Below are 6807 nucleotides of genomic sequence, written 5' to 3'. Positions count from 1 at the left end.
CCCCCAGCTACCCTTCGATGATACCTAGTTTAACACTGTACATCTTTGCTCCGTAGTTATCTCCGACAGAATTGTCGACTGTCCTCACACCATTTTATTAATTTCCGGTCGATTATTCATTTATTTGGCCCGCGCCAACAGTAGAAAGACCAGAACTGATGTTGCCTCAATTGTGTGCCTTTGGAGTTCAAAAAGGAAGCCAATTGAATATTTCACATCAGGAATGAAAGCAACAACATCTTTCACTTCATTGACTGAAAACAGGTGAAAGTAAATCGCAATTTAGGCAAGGTTCAATTCATTAAATCATTGTTTTTTTTAAAAAGGAAGGAAAACTTGGTTTCTCCTTAAACCTTGGAATTAACGTTAGCTTTTTAAATATGCTCACTTTTCAGCCATTCTATTTTCTCTCCTTAATCTAATCGTTAGGCAAGACCCCTGCCATTAAACGTGTTGCCTGTTCAACAACACTGAGTGGCAACACTACAGCTAACACACATCTTATGTATCCACGTAACTCTGTATTACTGAACTAGTGCAAAAACACAAGTTATTTTACGAATACCTCAGTGCTGTGTTGATATCAGCATAGAAGCATTCTAAAGATTAATTTATTGTAGACTTAAAGATAATTAAAATAAAATTTAGATGAAACCATTGTTGCACTGTGATTGGTAGGAAGCAACTGTAAACTCCTATTTGCACATGAGAATTACTTGGCATTTTTATATCCCTTGCCCCCCTTCGACAGGGGCAACGGTATGAAGGATATTCTTTTTTTTTGTTGTAACATTTGTCTTTAAAAAAAAAATTTAATTGGGACATGTAGGGCTCGAACAGCCAGTCGAGTGGCATCTTGATCAGCGGAGTGATTGAAGAGGGTTTGCTACAGGTTACTCCAACCCGTCTAAATACCATTAACAGGCAATGCCACGTCCTTTTGTTTCGAAGAGATATATCCGTAACACCCAGAAACTGGTACTAAAGACCCTCTGTTAACACACTGTTAAATAGTTGAGAATATTATTATAAAGTGTAGCTGCTACACTCCTAGGTTATTTTGAGTTTCAGAAGCATTAAGCGTCTGACATTAGCCTAACAAGGAATTGGAAACCGTAGTGGCAGCCAGCGTTCAGTTTTTTTGGTAGATCCTGACAAGGTTGTTTTCTTTGTTTTAAAAAAATCCCTGTTTTATTGGGTTTTTTTGCCTTCAGAACAACTGGTTTGTAAAACGCTGAATGCTCGAGATTTTTATAAATGAGTAAAGACTTGATCGAGGAGTGAGAACAAAGAACTAATAGTGACATTTTAAAAGAAAATAAAAGGTTGTTCTTGGAATTAAAGTGGTTCCCTAAGATCAGATTACAGTCGGGGAACATTTGTATTGATATACATACATAATATAAATATATATATATATTTTTGGGGGGTTGTTGATAATTCTGTACTGTACTTCCTAGATTATTTCATTACCCCTTCATTCCCTCTCACTTTAGGGGGATACATATCCCCCTAAAGCCGCCCCCCCTCCTCTCCCCTTTCCCCCACCCCATTCCTCTTACCCCTTATTCAATTAGTAGACATTGATGTATTTTTTGCTAGTGTGTACAATTGCTATTGTCCTGGAGTGCTGTCTTTGATGCTTAGCCTTAGTGATTTTTAAGACAAAATTAATTCTCCAATAATAAATCTTGTATTAGTCGTAGGTGTACTGTAATTCTGACAGGAAAAAAAAATCAACAAAAAAAAAAAAGTTTTTTTTTTAAAAGAAGAAATGAAAGGGTAATAATACAAGCTATTAGATTTAGTTAAGTAAGATCTAGGACCGGTAAGGATAGGATTTCCTGTATTTAATAATTAAAAGATAAAGGCAATTATTAACCATTCTAATATTGGGGCAATTCTGCAGATCTGACGTGGTTTGGACAAACCAAAGCTTTCATAACATTTTAATGCTGGCAATCGGAAGGCATTAAATGAATTCCCCTCCCTTGTCTCTTTACAAAGGGGTTTGCCATACTACCTTAAATGCTAATGCTAGATATGCAAGACTGGGTTTTTATTATTTTTAAAGAGGGACGCAAGCTATAATTATGAAAATGATTTTATTAAGAGAAGAATCCATATTTTTTTAAAAGCTCAGATGAAATTGATTAAAAAAAAAGTGATTGTGTGATAAGTTTTAATGTTTATATACACATAAACCACTGTCCCAGTGACCCACAGCACAAATATTTTTCAAGAAATAAAAATATGTTTTGACGTGTCTGCCTATATAGTAAGGTTTCCTTTCGTTTTCACTCGTCTAGAGCATTGGGTTTGTTAAGGTTTTTTGTGACTGAATTCTGTCACTTTAAGAGGAGTCCATATGTTTTTTTTTTTCATTTTATAATTTGATCTGTAGCTTGGACTTTAAGGTAGCATGGCTCTGTTTTTTGCTCAAGTTTTATTTTTCATTGTACAGCGACTTACAGCTGATGATTGTCATACATCTTGCTTAGACTAGTTTCAATTCATTGGGTAAATGTTGGTGATTTTGTTCCTTTGACCTGAAAGGTGTTCGACGCAAAACCCGCTGAGGTGATGGCTCCAACGTGAGGTGATGGATGGCTGGACTTGGCAAGGAACCCAGGGTGGGTCACCGTGACAGTGAAGTCTAGCTCCCCCCCCCCTCCCCCTCCAACCTCCCTCCCTGGTGTTCGAGGTACCCTTCCTTCCCTGAGGCGCTCTCAAGTGGTAGTGGCCCCCACCTTAAAATGGCTGCCTCGTCTTTAAAATGGCGGACGAAGGAGTGTGATGGGGGGGGGGGGGGGGGAGGGAAAATGGTGTGATTTGGACTTTGGACATGGCGCCTAAACATGGCGGTGCCCTTATGTGTAAATGTGCACGCAGAATTTCACTGTGCAGTTGCACATGTGACAAATAGAGCTCCATTGATCAGGCTCAGCCAACATTGTAGGAAATCAGTTCAGGGTTGAGAGTTTGGGCGTCAAACCGTCTCTGACTCCCACCTCCCACACCACCACTGGGTCTCAGTAGCCACATGAGAGCCCTGCAGTGATCACAATGGAAGAAAGGTTTCTTTCACCCATTGTGGCTGATTTCCCCTAGCACTGATACCAAAGCTCGCAAGGCCTTCCTGAGGTTGTATAAAGGCACTGTAAAGATCTAAACCTTCCAATTAATTTCTGAATTGCAAATCTACCAATTCACACCGACCTAGCGGATGCGAAGACCCGAATATTGTAGAGACCAGACCTGAAATAGGAAGGATAGAAATTGTCCCCAGTCTGGGCAACACTGAATTAACTCTTTAATCCTGTCCAAGCTAACTTGGTGGACGAAGTGACATTTGCTGTAAGATGTTAAGATGTCTTTTTTTTCAACTTCATCGAAACCCATTGGGTTTTGGCTCATAGCCTTGTGGGAGGACTGGGGGGGGTGGGGGGTTAACTCTAGGATAGGTGGTTTGTGGATTGGTCTGCCCATCTGCTTGGCTCAGGTGGTGTTTGAGGCTGCAGGGAAACGTGGCAGGGCGGGCAACTCTGCCTCAAGCCCGCCTCAACCTTTGACTGATGCCGAAGACCTGAGTCGAGGCTAAAGAGGACATTCCGCTTAGTCTTCCTCTGTGACCTGTGGGTTCAGAGGTCACCGCCTGAGTTCAGAGGTCACCGCCTCCTGGTGTGGCTTGGTTCCTCCACCGACCGTCGCAGGCCGCCAACAAATTGCCCTCCTTCACACTTGCATCTAAACGATTGTGGGCAGGAACGATAAACCAGGAGTTCTTCCTTGGATGCCACAACCCAGCGGTATGAATATTGATTTCTCTATCTTCAAGAAACCCTCTCTCCATCCCTCACCCCCCCCTCGTAGTCATTGTTTCGTGTTGTTCCGTTAAGTTTCAATGTCTGCACAACTCGTTATCTCCTTCCTCACAGCCAACATTGGACCATTGTGGGCTCCACCTTTCCTTGATCATCGTTTCTTTATTTGCATATCTTTCATTCATACGTCCTATATCTCTCTGTATCACCCGTCTATATCCCTCTTTTCCCTCTCCGCCGATCCTCAGTCTGAAGAAGGGTCTCGACCCGAAGCGTCACCCATTCCTTTTCTCCAGCAATGCTCCCCGCCCCGCTGAATTACTCCAGCTTTTTGCGTCGCTCTCCCTTGGAGTCTGAAGAAGGCTCCCGACCCAGAAACGCCACCCGTCCTGTTTCGCCAGAGACGCTGCCTAGCACGCTGAGTTACTCCGGCACTTTGTCTCGCTCTTCCTTGGAACGTGTGAGGCTTTGGGACGAGTGCAGTTCCAATTAGCAGTGGGCTAAGTGATGGCCTTCGTCACGGACAAATAGATCTTGGCGTCTGGCCGTGACAGAGGAACCTGAAGGAAGTCGTTCACCGGCACCCAGTACACAGAGGACTCTCATCATCAGGAATGAACAACTATTTGTTTCCAGCCACTTTCCTGCGTCTTTGGATAATCCACCTGCAAATTGTGTTTCATCCGCAGGATTGTTTTAAGAGACGGGTCAAACATTGAAGTGAAACGGACAAAGCCAGGTTGTTTGCAGAGGGTTGATTGGGATGTATGTTTCTGCTGGCAGCCCTGTCGATGAGCTGGCCACAGTGTGCCTGATTCTCTCTCCGCACGGCTCAGCGCCCTTCCTCGTCCTGTGTGTTGTTTGCTTTGTAGATTGGGTTGCAGGTTACAACGAGAAACTATAAACGTTGTTCGCTGGGACGGCACGGTGGTAGAGTTGCTGCCTTTCTGCGCCAGAGACCCCAGTTGGACCCCGACTGCGGGTGCTTGTTAGTACGGCGTTGGTACGTTCTCCCCATGACCTGCCTGGGTTTTCTCCGAGACCTTCGGTTTTTCCGCCCACACTCCAAAGACGTGCAGGTTTGTAGGTTAATTGGCTTGGTATAAATGTAAAATTGTCCCTAGTGTGCGTAGGATAGTGTTAGCGTGCGGGGATCGCTGGGCGGCACTGACCTGGTGGGCCGAAGGGCCTGTTTCCATGCTGGGTCTCTAAACTAAACTAAACTGATTCGGAGACGGGGGCGGATGTGCTGCTGGGCTGGGAGAGGTCAGACCTGTCTCCCATCGTGGAGGGAACGAGGGGCGAATGGGCGGTTTATTCCTAGGTTGAGCTTCGCCCCCGTTTACACAACCTTCCCGGAGCGTTTCCCGCCTTGCCCACCACAGGGTTAAGGACGGTGGCGTTCCAAACAGCAGCACGGTGGAGAGTGGTGCCTTGTAGCGTGCCTGTGCAAACCGTCTCCGTCTCCCAGCAGTCCCAGTGGCCGAGCGTTCAGTTTCACTTTAGTTTATTGTCACGTGTGCCGAGGTACAGTGAAAAGCTCTTGTTGCGCGCTAACAAATCAGCCATTGGCATTCTCACCCCCCCCCCCCCAAGGAACTGCAGACGCCGGTTCACAAAGAAAAAAAGACACAGGTTGCTGGAGTAACTCGGCGGGCCAGGCAGCATCTGCGGAGGACGTGGATAGGCGACGTTTCGGGTTGGGGCACTTCTTTCACCCGCGCAATAAAAACATAACACTCCCGGCACCTATTTCAAGCAGCAATCATGTTCCTCTCTGGCCTCTAACTGCTCAATTCAGACCATGCCATTTCTTGGTAATGTTGCTCTCGAGTTACTCCAACTCAGGTGGAACAGTCACGCAGCAGTAGAGCTGCTGCCTCAGCGACAGAGACCCAGGTTCGATCCTGACTACGGGTGCTGTCTGTGCAGAGTTTGTACTTTCTCCCTATGACCACGTGGGTTTTCTCCAGGTGCTCCAGTTTCCTCACACATCCAAAGACGTGCAGCTTTGTAAGTTAGTTGCAGGCTAGTTGTTTGTAAGTAGCCCCTAGTGTGTAGGATAGAACTAGATTGAACGAGATTGTTGGTCGGCACGGACTCGGTGGGCTGAAGGGGCCTGCTTCCAAGCTGTATCTCTAACGAAACTCCTGATGTGTAGAAATGTGTACAGATGCTGGTTTATACCGAAGATAAACACAAGGTGCTGGAGTAAGTCAGCAGGTCAGGCAGCATCTCTGGAGAAAAAGGATGAGTGATGTTTTAAGGGTCCCGACCCAAAGCATCACCCATCCTTGATGGTGTGGTCCACATGGTCGCATTTGAAGCCCTTCCTTCCGTAGCTGAGTAAGCAGTTTACTAGTGACTGTGAAAACAATCCATGTTTGAGCCACAGTCAACTGCCTTGCTGGAGAACAATCTCCACCCCGTAAGAACAAGCAATCACATTTTTTAACAACACCAGACCAAGTGGACCCATTGGGCCCAAACCTCTCCTGCATTGGTGTAGCACCCTCCCCTCCACTCTCCCCACCTCCCCCCTCATGGAAGGGATATTTCCTTCCATTTGCCTCGCCCTGAGATGCACTGATCGTGAGCGCCACCTGCCGACTGGAGGCCCAGACTGGGATGAAAGCAGACGTACTTCACAGGGGGTCCTGGAGTACCAGACGTACTTCAAAGGGGGGTCTGGAGTACCAGACGTACTTCACAGGGGGTCCTGTTCTGGCCAGGAAGGGGGACATTGGGTTTGCTTTAGTTTGAGTTTAAGAGTCATGGAGCACATTGGCCCAAATTGCCCCACACCGCCCAACGCTTATCCCATGTACACTCGTCCCACCAGCCTGCGTTTGGCGGGATGGAGTCGCTGCCACAGAGCAGGGCGTGGGCAGCGTTGGGTTGGAAGGTGTGGGTGCTGTCTTGTTGGGGTGGCACCGCCATCTGCAGGACTGGAGGGGGTGCTGCACTGGCGGAGCTGGGGCCT

At 46.3% G+C, this 6807-nt stretch overlaps 1 protein-coding gene across 13 annotated transcripts in view; it reads left to right on the top strand.

Moving 5' to 3' along the window:
* The window catches only part of msi2b (musashi RNA-binding protein 2b), a 474710-nt gene extending 468471 nt beyond the window's left edge, over positions 1-6239 (top strand). For all 13 annotated transcript variants that reach the window (XM_078422300.1, XM_078422301.1, XM_078422296.1 and 10 more), the window contains one exon: positions 1-6239. This exon is cut by the window's left edge. The gene's annotated coding sequence lies outside the window, so the exon portion shown is untranslated.
* Positions 6240-6807: the final 568 nt, after the last annotated feature.

This window comes from Rhinoraja longicauda, chromosome 26 (assembly GCF_053455715.1).
Source record: "Rhinoraja longicauda isolate Sanriku21f chromosome 26, sRhiLon1.1, whole genome shotgun sequence".
Classification (NCBI taxonomy): Eukaryota; Metazoa; Chordata; class Chondrichthyes; order Rajiformes; family Arhynchobatidae; genus Rhinoraja; species Rhinoraja longicauda.
Note: the sequence above shows the minus strand (reverse complement) of the source record. Positions and strands in the feature narration are given on the sequence as shown.